We start from the raw sequence: 12,036 nt of genomic DNA on the forward strand, positions 1-12,036 counted from the left end.
GTAAAACTTAATACCTGGTATTCTCGCTGAGATTAACGTATATAAATTTATATAGCGAAATATAAAAATGACGGATAACGTACGTCTGGGAGCGTAAGGCAAGTGGTTCGTTTTCTCACGAACGTTTAAAAAGTGAGAGGATGAGTTGAGGCAGTAAGGTGAAGAGGGTGTGTCGACGACACCAAGGGCAGAGTTACCACAACAAACTTTTGCTGTACAAGTTCAAATAACAGTGTTACTTACTGGTTATCAAAGTCACTTGCCGATAGACACTTATGTTTTTTGTGTATGCGTGATGTGGTTATTGATTTGGTGTGTATTGTGTACTCACCTATTTGTATTTGCCTATTTGTGGTTGCAGGGGTCGATTCACAGCTCCTGGTCCCGCCTCTTCGCTGGTGTGTGTGCATGTGTGTACTCACCTAATTGTGGTTGCAGGAGTCGATTCACAGCTTCTGGTCCTGCCTCTTCACTGGTCACCCCTAGGTCCACTCTCTGCTTCATGAGCTTTATCATACCTCTTCTTAAAGCTATGTATGGTTCCTGCCTCCACTATATCACTTGCCAGACTGTTCCACTTCCTGACAACTCTATGGCTGAAGAAATACTTCCTATCATCCCTTTGACTCATCTGGGTCTTCAACGTCCAATTGTGACCCCACGTTGCTGTGTCCCATCTCTGAAACATTCTGTCCCTATCTACCTTGTCAATTAGTCTCAGTATTTTATATGTCGTTATCATGTCCTCCCTATCCCTCCTGTTTTCCAGTGTCGTCAGGTCGATTTCCCTTAACCTCTCCTCGTAGGACATGCCCCTTAGTTCCGGGATTAGTCTTGTTGCAAACCTTTGTACTTTCTCTAATTTCTTGACGTGCTTGACCAGGTGTGGGTTCCAAACCGGTGCTGCATACTCCAGTATTGGCCTGACGTACACGGTGTACAGAGTCTTGAACGATTCATTATTGAGGTGTCGAAACGCTATTCTTAGATTTGCCAGGCTCCCATATGCTGCAGCAGTTATTTGGTTGACGTGCGCTTCAGATGTTCCCGGTGTTTTACTCCCCACAGGATCCTTTTCCTTGAGTGAGGTTTGCAATCTTTGGCCCCCTAGCCTGTAGTCAGTCTGCGATCTTTTTTGCCCTTCCCCAGTTTTCAGGACTTTGTACTTGGTGGGGTAAAACTCCAGGAGCCAGTTGCTGGGCTAGGCCTGCAACCTGTGCCGATCGCTTTGTAGTCCTACCTGGTTATCATCCGATTGAATTCTCCTTATTAGCTTCACATCGTCTGCAAACTAGGACACTTCTGACTCGATCCAACCTTCCGTCATGTCATTCACATATACCAGACACAGCACCGGTCCTGGGACTGATCCCCTGTGAAACCCCGCTCATCACAGGCGCCCGCTTCGACACCTCGTCACGTACCATCACTTCTTTGTTGTCCTCTTGTCAGGTATTCTCTGATCCATTTTAATGCCTTTCCTGTAATACCTGTCTGGTCCTCTAGCTTTTGCTAGAACTGTCGAAAGCCTTCTTACAGTCCAAGAAAATGCAATCTATCCACCCCTCTCTCTCTCTCTCTCTCTCTCTCTTGTCTTGCTTCCGTCACCTTGTCGAAAAAATTCCATGCAGGTTTGTGACACAGGATTTCCTTTCCCTGAAACTGTGCTGGTTGTCGTGTATAAGTTCATTCCTTTCTAGGTACTCAACCACTCTTGTCCTGATAAACTCCATGACTTTGCATATTATATGTCAGTGACATTGGTCTGTAGTTTAATGCTGAGTGCCTTCTCCTTTCTTAAAAATTGTGTGTGTGTGTGTGTGTGTGTGTGTGTGTGTGTGTGTGTGTGTGTGTGTGTGTGTGTGTGTGTGTGTGTGTGTGTGTGTGTGTGTGTGTGTAGTATAGAGGAGGAGTGAGGTTGAAACATACATATATCAGAGTGAGGACAGCAAGATGGCGCTCATTTAGATCTTCATCGTGTAATTAACCAGGGAAGGGAAGCAATGTATCTCTCACAGTGTTGTACTTCACACTGTGGCAGATTCAGTGCGTTTGCAGACTGATACGTACGCAATATTTATATAGTCACTGCTGGGAGTGTCTAATGTTGGAGGTGTACGTGAGTGTGCGTTGTGCAAGCGTGCTTTGGTGCATGCGTCGTGGGTGCATGCGTGCGCGTCATGCTGCCCTACGTGCAAGCGTGCTTCGTGTGTGTGGCGTGTATGCGTGCTTTCTGTGTACTAATCAAAGACAAGATTACCAAAATTACTAAATCTACTGTTGTTACAGCGACAAAGTTGTTTTAGTCGAAGTATATAAGTGGACTGGTGTCTGGAGTGCCTGAATCAAGGCTGCATATCAAAAATATTGGTGCCCTCACCGCTGTACAGTCCACATATAGCACTGTACAGTCCACATATACCACATATATCATTGTACAATACACATATACCACTGTACAAGACACACATACCATTGTGTGGGTGATGGTGGAGAGTACGAGCAGTCTGGTTGCCTCTGCTGTACCAAGAATATATTGTTTACGTTGTGGTTACACAGGAGGGAGAGAGGATGAAGGCTCGGTGGTTCCTCCAGGTCCTCACACACACAGCCACACCTCAACCACATCGCCACTTGTTACATGCTTTGTTTTGGTTAGTAAGTTTATTTAGGTACAGATACACATCAATGCAGTTATATAAATTATCATACATAGTAATATATGCAAAACAGCCACTGTGAAAAACTAGTGAAATTCCACGCGCTTTCGTAATTTCTGATATTATCATTACAGGTTCTTGATAATGTGAGAAATCACGAAAGCTCTTGTATTTTCACTAGTTTTTTACAGTGGTTGTTTTGCGTATTGTGATTTCACCTGTTTTCTGTGATCTTATTTCATAGAAACTTGTGTGTAAATTACCCAGGATAATCCACAAAAGTCAAAGTGGATTGTTGTTTATAAGCAAAAATCAAACAAAAATTCTCTCAAGACGAACTTTGTACGTTCCTCAACTCCTGATCAGCTAGGCTGTGGTGCATACACTGCGTGCGACTGGCACCAATACTGGTCAGTAATATTGGTAGAATTACCCACAGAATGTTAGGTAAATGGACACAGCTTAATGTGACATTTTATTGTGGCGAAACGTTACCACAATAGTATGTCACATTACTTTCATCTGTGTCCATTTAACTAGAAACAATCTAGTTGGTGACAGCAGAAACCAAACGTAGCTCGATCTCTAGCGCACTCAGCTTACACACTGAGGTCCGGGGTTCGAATCTCCTCTGGTACGGCTGGAAAACATTAAGGACGTGTTTCCATAAGACACCTGCTGTTCCTGTTCACCCATCAGTGTAAAATGGGTACCTGGGTGTTAGTCGACTGGTGTGTGTCGCATCCTGAGACAAAAGTGATCTAATTTGCCCGAAATGCTCAGCATAACACGCGGCTTTCTATGTAGTAATACGTCATTGATGTCAGCTAGGACTATATACCTTGTACATGTACTTGTAGTAAATAAAGATGTATTATTATACCTACCTACCCTCCAGGTAGGTAGGTGTTTGGTTGGAGTGAGGTAGAACACTTCACACTGAACTCCTCTGCAAACTAAGTTAGGGTCACCTAACTCCGATATTTTTTTTATTTTTAGCGCTCTTTATTTTTTTTTAGTTACGGTTACTAAATGACTTTGTTGTAACGTAAATCTAACGTAAATCTAAAACGGATTTACTGTAATTTTCATTTCGCCTTCAGAGACTTAGACATTGATTATCTGGTAACCAGCGGGTCATCATATGACTCAAGACCAGCGTCGAGAAACACTTGTCCTGTTTCCTGACAAATCTTACCTAACCTATCTGGTAACCCTTAGTGTTTACTTGTCAGATGGAACTCCAGTCTGGTCAGCTGCAGAGGTCGCTGTGTTTTTGTAACATTAGGGACGCGCTGACTCAGTAAGGAATCAGCCTCAGAAGTGGGAACTCAGATTTATCATAATGTTGGTAGGATTGACGACAATATGTTAGGTACAAAGGCAAATTCAACTAATGCGACATTTTATTGTGGCAACGTTTCGCTCTCCAGGAGCTTTGTCAAGCTGTTACTGCATTTGATTACATTTTCTTGGTTATATTCATTTTTATTCTTTGCAAGTAGTGGTTTCCATGACACAGAACCAGTTTTCCCGATAGTCGTCAACAACCTCAGTCTTGTGATGAATGGTTTTGAAAACCGACAAGTTGAAGAATTGAGACACTTATGCAACACATGGGAATCTTTATTGAAGAAACGTTTCGTCACACAGTGGCTTCATCAGTCCAATACAAAGTAGAAATGGGTAAGGAGAGTAGAAGTTTTGAGGTAATCAGTCCCTCAACCTGGAATCGATGTGTTCAGTCCATCACTCTTGTAGGAAGTGCAGCATAGGGCCAGAGAGGTGGCTTATATACTGCGGTGAGATGAGTTGAAGCAGGAGGAGGCGGGATCACAGTGGGACCTGCCACTAGTGTAAGTAGGTCGTCGTCCAAAGGTTGGGCAAGCGTTGAAGTCTTAGTACCAAGATCCCATGATGTTGCAGTGTCTGACAGATGTGATGAATGGTTTTGAAAACCGACAAGTTGAAGAATTGAGACACTTATGCAACACATGGGAATCTTTATTGAAGAAAACGTTTCGCCACACAGTGGCTTCATCAGTCCATTTCTACTTTGTATTGGACTGATGAAGCCACTGTGTGGCGAAACGTTTCTTCAATAAAGATTCCCATGTGTTGCATAAGTGTCTCAATTCTTCAACCTCAGTCTTGAAGATAAATAGTATAAAATACCGACTCGATGGAAAAAATCAAGACAATTGCAATATAATGTGATCCTTTATTGACTACGTTTCTCCCACACAGTAGACTTTATCAAGTCACAAACAGATCTACCTGGGTAAAGAGTACACGAGTATATATAGTGTGGGGAGTCAGGTGGAGAATGTTAGGTAGGTTGCATTTGGACGTGCAAGTCCCTCTCATATACAACCTGTCTCATAAACCTGATTCTCCACACTGTATATAGGTAGATTTGTTTGTAACTTGTTAAAGCCCACTGTGTGGGTGAAACGTTGTCAATAAAGGATCGCATTATATTGCATTTGTGTTTATTTTTCAACCAAAAGTTTTCACTGATGACGAGAATGCAGAGTTGTGTTTTTTGGGTGGTGCATTCTTGGCTTAAATTTCGTCAACCCGCATTACTGGCTTCTGCCCTCTTGAACTCTCTTCTGTCTAATCTTAAAACTGTGTAAGGAGTCTGCTACTTCCACATCTAGTTCCACTTCCGTACCAGTCTGAGAGACTACAAGCATTCTTCAACGTTCCGGTGACAACTCTTATTTTAGATTCCAGTTATGTCACCTTTTTGGTTCTCGTATTTCCAGCAGGAAAGTAAAAGACTGGGCAGGCGATGCAAAATGGCCCCAATTAAAAGTAGGGGCGCCATTGGTACACTAAGGGAAAACACCATAAGTGTCCGGGGCCCAAGTCTGTTCAACAGCCTCCCATCAAGCATTAGGGGAATTACCAATAAACCCCTGGCTGCCTTCAGGAGAGAGCTGGACAGATACCTAAAGTCAGTGCCGGATCAGCCGGGCTGTGGCTCGTACGTTGGACTGCGTGCGGCTAGAAGTAACAGCCTGGTTGATCAGGCCCTGATCCATCGGGAGGCCTGGTCATGGACCGGGCCGCGGGGGCGTTGATCCCCGGAATAACCTCCAGGTAACCAGGCAGTCCTTACCCGTGTCGTTAATGTCTCCACAAGTTGTCGTTGTCTTCTAGAGTCAGTAGGTTAAGGTTCTTTAGTTTCTCGTGACTATGCACACCTCTGAGTTCTGGGACTAGTCTTGTTGCAGATGTTTGTACATTTTTCAAACTGCTAAACATGCTTGATCAGGTGGGAGCTTTACGCTTGTGATACTTTCCCTAAGATGGGCTTTATATAGGTTATGTTGGGAGCTCTAAAGGCTTTTTTTTTTTTTTTTTAGGTTTTTTAGAAGTTATTCTAAAATTTATTATCCTCTCTTAGGCAGTTGAAATCATACGCTGGTGTGTTTCTCTGGGGATGTGTTGCTGTGATGTTTACTTGCAAACTCATTCAGTATCTCTCCTTACAGTCACTATTTTTGTCTCTCCTTCAGGAAAGAGGAAGGGTGTGGGTTGTGGGTAAAGAGGGAATAGGTAGTGGGTGGAGAGGGAGTAGGTAGTGGGTGGAGAGGGAGTAGGTAGTGGGAGGTGGAGTGTTAGAAGGTTGTAATAAAGTTGGTAGAATTACCGACAATATGTAAAGTAAAAGGACACAAGTGCAACTAATGTGACATTTATTGTGGCAACGTTTCGCTCTCCAGGAGCTTTATCAAGCCATAATGGCTTGATAAAGCTCCTGGAGAGCGAAACGTTGCCACAATAAATGTCACATTAGTTGCACTTGTGTCCTTTTACTTTACATGTTAGAAGGTTGTTGATAGGGAATGGAGTTATTTCTGCTCTCTCTCTAGGCTTCCTGCAGCTGTGTCACCCTCGTCGAGGTGTGTGGCTATCACGTTCCCTCTTTACCCCACTATACTGTATCATGTTCCTCTCTACCCCGCTATACTGTCTGTCACGTTCCTTCTCTACCCCACTATACTGGTCTGACCCAGACACCACCTCTACTATACCACCATTATTGTCGTCGTCATTATCGTGTCTTTCATTATTATTGTACCGTCGACAATAATGAAAGACACACGTTTCAAAACAAACTTTTATTGCGACAAAAAAAGCTTGGTAAAGCGGTAAAGCTCCACACAAAGCGAAACGTTGAGTCCATGAAAGCTTGTTGAAGCGCGCGTGTTTCTTTTAACGAGCTCACGACTTGCTGGCGGCCGTATGAACTACAAGACAAAAACACAAGAAACACCCAGACGTTAAATTGCGTATCAATTAGCATAAATACTTAATGTATGGATAGTAGAAAATATTTATTAAGCGTGTCTGGGATAATTTATATCACCTGCTCCATTCACACTTTTTTTTATTTCTTGTTTATGTCTTATCAACTTTGTCTATAAGTACGGGTTGTAAAGTTAACTTTTTTAGGCTTGACTGTTCTCTGGAACTGAGAGAAAATTGTAAGAAAGAACCAAATGATTGAAAACTTACCAGACTTTACTAATATTCAAGAAGAGAGGTGTCTCTTAAGAGATGGGGCCAGGAGCTACGACTCGATCCCGGTTAACACACATTGGTAAGTACTGATAGGTGAGTACACACTATCTTGCGTTGAGTGAGGAAGAAGCAAGAAGCTAGGATTGTTAATTATGTCCTCTCCCCCTTCCCCTCGGCACCTTTCCCTCGGCACTCCTTCCTTTGGCCCCTCCCTCGGTACTCCTCCCTTTGGTCTCTCCCTATCAACTCTTCATCGTACGTGCGGCCAGCAATAACAGCCTCGTTAATCAGGCCCTGATCCACTAGGAGGCCTGGTCATGGACCGGGCCGCGGTGGCGTTGATCCCCCAGGATACCCTCCAGGCAGACTCCAGATAGACCCCTCACTCCTCATATCTTCATTACTGTGTTAATCCTGAATAATGGTGTCATTCCACGTACTCTCCAGGCACCCAGTAATGTCAGTGCCAGGCTTCACTTTGATCTCTCACAGAGTGCCAGGCTTCGCTTTGATCTCTCACAGAGTGCCACGCTTCACTTCAGTGCATAAGTGTTCGCAGTAAAGCGAACAGAATCCTTGGCTTCATATCAAGAAGCATAAATAACAGGAGTCCTCAGGTTGTTCTTCAGCTTTATATATCTTTGGTTAGGCCTCATTTAGATTATGCTGCGCAGTTCTGGTCACCGTATTACAGAATGGATATAAATGCTCTGGAAAACGTACAAAGGAGGAGGACAAAGTTGATCCCATATATCAGAAATCTTCCCAATGAGGGGAGACTGAGGGCCCTGAATCTGCACTCTTTAGAAAGGCGTAGAATTAGGGGGGATATGATCGAGGTGTATATATGAAAAACAGGAATAAATAAAGGGGATGTATATGGCGTGCTAAAAATATCTAGCCCAGACAGGACTCGCAGCAGTGGTTTTAAGTTTGAAAAATTCAGATTCAGGAAGGATATAGGAAAGTACTAGTTTAGTAATAGAGTTGTGGATGAGTGGAACAAACTCCCGAGTACCGCCATAGAAGCTAAAACGTTGTGTAGTTTTAAAAACAGGTTAGATAAATACATGAGTGGGTGTGAGTTGGACCTGACTAGCTTGTGCTATTAGGTCAAATGCCATGCTCCTTCCTTAAGTGAATGTGACCTGACCTGACCTGACTAGGTTAGGGCATTGGCTTAAGCCGGTAGGTGACTTGGACCTACCTCGCATGGGCCAATAGGCCTGCTGCAGTGTTCTTTCTTGTGTTTTTTATGTTCTTATGATCAGTCAGAGTGCCAAACTTTAGTCCCTCACAGAGTGCCCGGCTTCACTTTGATATCTCACAGAGTGCCAAACTTTAGTCCCTCACAGAGTGCCAGGCTTCACTTTAATATCTCACAGAGTGCCAAACTTTAGTCCCTCACAGAGTGCCAGGCTTCACTTTGATATCTCACAGAGTGCCAAACTTTAGTCCCTCACAGAGTGCCAGGCTTCACTTTGATATCTCACAGAGTGCCAGACTTTAGTCCCTCACAAAGTACCAGGCTTCACTTTAGTCACAGAGTGCCAGGCTTCATTCAGTTTAGTCCCTAATAGAATACCAGGCTTCACCTAATCTTTCTAGAGTGCCAAGCTTCACTACCTACTTACCTAGAGTCTACCTGGAGGGTATTCCGGGGATCAACGCCCCCGTGGTCCGGTCCATGACCAGGCCTCCTGGTGGATCAGGGCCTGATCAACTAGGCTGTTACTGCTGGCCGCACGTAGTCCAACGTACGAACCACAGCCCGGCTGATCCGGCACTGACTTTAGGAATATATCCAGCGCCCTCTTGAAGACAACCAGGGGTCTATTGGTAATTCCCCTTATAGCTGGTGGGAGGCTGTTCAACAGTCTTGGGCCTCGGACACTAATGGTGTTTTCTCTTAGTGTACTAATGGCGCCCCTACTTTTCACTGGGAGTATGTTGCATCGCCTGCCAAGTCTTTTGCTTTCGTAAGGAGTGATTTCTGTGTGCGGATTAGGGACCAGTCCCTCCAGGATCTTCCAGGTGTAGATTATGATGCATCTCTCGCCTGCGCTCTAGTAAGTACAAGTCAAGTGCTTCCAAGTGTTCCCAGTACTTAAGGTGTTTGATGGAACTTATGTGTGCAGTAAAGGTTCTCTGTACATTCTCTAGATCTGCAATTTCACTTGCCTTGAATGGAAATGTACAGCAGTATTCCAGCCTAGAGAGAACAAGTGATTTAAAAAGGATCATCATTGGCTTGGCATCTCTTGTCTTGAATGTTCTCATTATCCATCCTATCAGTTTCCTCGCAGATGTGATAGTGGCACTCTTGTGATCCTTGAAGGTGAGATCTTCAGACATTACCACTCCCAGGTCCTTCACATTACTTTTCCGTTCTATTGAGTGATTAGAGTTTGTAATATACTCAGTTCTAGCTATTGTTTCCTCCAATTTTCCATAACGGAGTAGTTGGAACTTGTCTTCATTGAACATCATATAGTTCTCCGTTGCCCAATGGAAAACTTGGTGTATATCTTCTTGGAGATTTGCCGTGTCCTCAGTGGATGACACACTCATGCAGATCCTAGTATCGTCTGCAGAGGATGATACGGTGCTATGGTTTACATCTCTGTCTGTGTCTGATATGAGAATGAGGAACTGAATAGGGGCGAGTACTGTGCCTTGTGGAACAGAGCTCTTCACTCTGACAGCTTCCGATTTAACTCTGTTCACCCCTACTCTTTGCGTTCGATTGGTTAGAAAGTTGAAGATCCATCTGCCTACTGTGCCAGTTATCCCTTTAGCACGCATTTTTTGTGCTATGACACCATGATCGCACTTGTCACAGGCTTTTGCAAAATCTGTGTATACTACATCTGCATTTTGTTTGTTTTCCAAGACCATATCATACTGGTGCAGTAGTTGCGAGAGGCAGGAGTGACTTGCTCTGAACCCATGTTGCCCTGGATTGTGCAATTGTTGGGAGTCCAAGTGGTTTGCAATCCTGCTTCTTAGGACTCTTTCAAAGACTTTTATGATGTAGGACGTTAAAATCATTGGTCTGTAGTTCTTAGCTATTGCTTTGCTGCCACCTTTATGGAGTGGGGCTATATCCGTTGTTTTTAGTGACTGTGGAATCTCAACTGTGTCTATGCTCCTTCTCCATAGCATACATAGGGGCCATGAGAGGGGTTTCTTGTAGTTCTTAATGAACACAGACTTCCACTCGCAGAGTACCAGGCTTTACTTTAGTTACTCATAGAGTGTCAGGCTTCACTTTAGTCACTCACAGAGTGCCAGGCTTCACTTTAATCACTCACGGAAGAAGACGACAAAGAGGCGAGGGAATTACTGAAGTTAATAAGACTGAAGATTGACAATCCAAATGGATTTTTCGTGAGGTAGAGGAGTGCTCGCTTCGCCGGTGAGAAGTCCCGGGTTTAATAATAATAATAATAATAATAATAATAATAATAATATCTTTATTTCTACAGGCCTAGCTGACATCAGTGGCATACTACTGTATAGAAAGCCCCTTGTTAGGCAGATCATTTCGGGCAAATTAGGTCAGTTTTGTCCTATGATGCAACCCACACCAGTCGACTAACACCCAGATACCCATTTTACTGATGGGTGAACAGGGACAGTAGGTGTCTTATGGAAACACCGTCCTAATGTTTTCCAGCCGAAGAATCAATTCCCAGACCTGAGTGAGTAAGCTGAGTGCGGCGCCTCCAAGTATTTTCGAGGCCTGGTCATGGACCGGGCCGCGGGGGTGGTGACCTCCAGAGCACACTCCAGGTATGCTCCAGGTAACGCCATTCAGCTTTGAAGAAGCCATGGATAATTTATCCGTGCACTCTGCTTCATACCTTAAATATCCTATGGAGACAAGAGTCTGGACACAGGAGTCATTGCACAGTCATTGAGTGGTGACCTGTACTTAACTCTGTGAAGAAGTGTCTTGTGTGCTCCCCGTGGACTGAACCAAGATGCCCTCCATCGAGCAACTTTACCAGCAGCTTAAGGAAGAATTGAGGGTAGCGAAAATGGAGATACGGCGATTGACCGAGGAAAACAAGAGGATACGTAGTAGTCCTCCTGTTTCGAGTCCTCAGGTCAAGAAGGGATCGTGGTCAGTGGCTGGACAGCAGGGGACGACGAAGTTGACGATCAAGAAGACGAATGGAAAGCCAGAAACGATGAAGAAGAAAGAGACTGCTGTGGAAACTCTTGTGGAAACCTCCAACGCATTCTCGGTGCTACCCGACAAATGTGAGTCGACTACTGGGACCGTCACGACGAACGACAGCAAGGAAGGTAAGAATATTGTTGTTGTTGGTGATAGCCAGGTTAGATACATGGATAGGGCATTCTGCTTGAAGGACAGGAGTAGGAGACAAAGGGTTTGCTTTCCTGGGGCTGGGATGGAGGACATTGTTAGCCGGCTTGACAACATCATGAACGGTAATGGGATCAATCCTATTATTTGCCTCATTGCTGGAGGCAATGATGTAGGCAAGCGTAGAAGTGAGGATTTAGTTAGAAAGTTCAGGACAGCTATAGACATAGTTAGGAAGAAGGGGGGGCGCCCTGTTATATGTGGCATTTTGCCAAGAAGAGGTGTTGGTAATGAATGGTTGTCCAGAGCAATTGGTATTTATTGTTGGCTGGATAAACACTGTAAGGATATTGCAGTACCATTCATTGACAACTGGGACAACTTCTATGGTCGAAATGACATGTATGCCAGGGATGGGGCTCACTTATCCAGGGCAGGTGTGGATTTTCTTGCTAACTCAGTTGAGGGGGTTGTTAGGACTTTAAACTAGGATTAGTTAGAGGT

The 12,036-nt window shown here is 44.2% G+C and overlaps 1 protein-coding gene across 1 annotated transcript in view; it reads left to right on the forward strand.

The window, feature by feature from the left end:
- The window catches only part of Gprk1 (G protein-coupled receptor kinase 1), a 731,033-nt gene that overhangs the window by 137,989 nt on the left and 581,008 nt on the right, over positions 1–12,036 (forward strand). The window lies entirely within an intron of this gene.

Source organism: Cherax quadricarinatus, chromosome 41 (assembly GCF_038502225.1).
Source record: "Cherax quadricarinatus isolate ZL_2023a chromosome 41, ASM3850222v1, whole genome shotgun sequence".
Lineage (NCBI taxonomy): Eukaryota > Metazoa > Arthropoda > Malacostraca > Decapoda > Parastacidae > Cherax > Cherax quadricarinatus.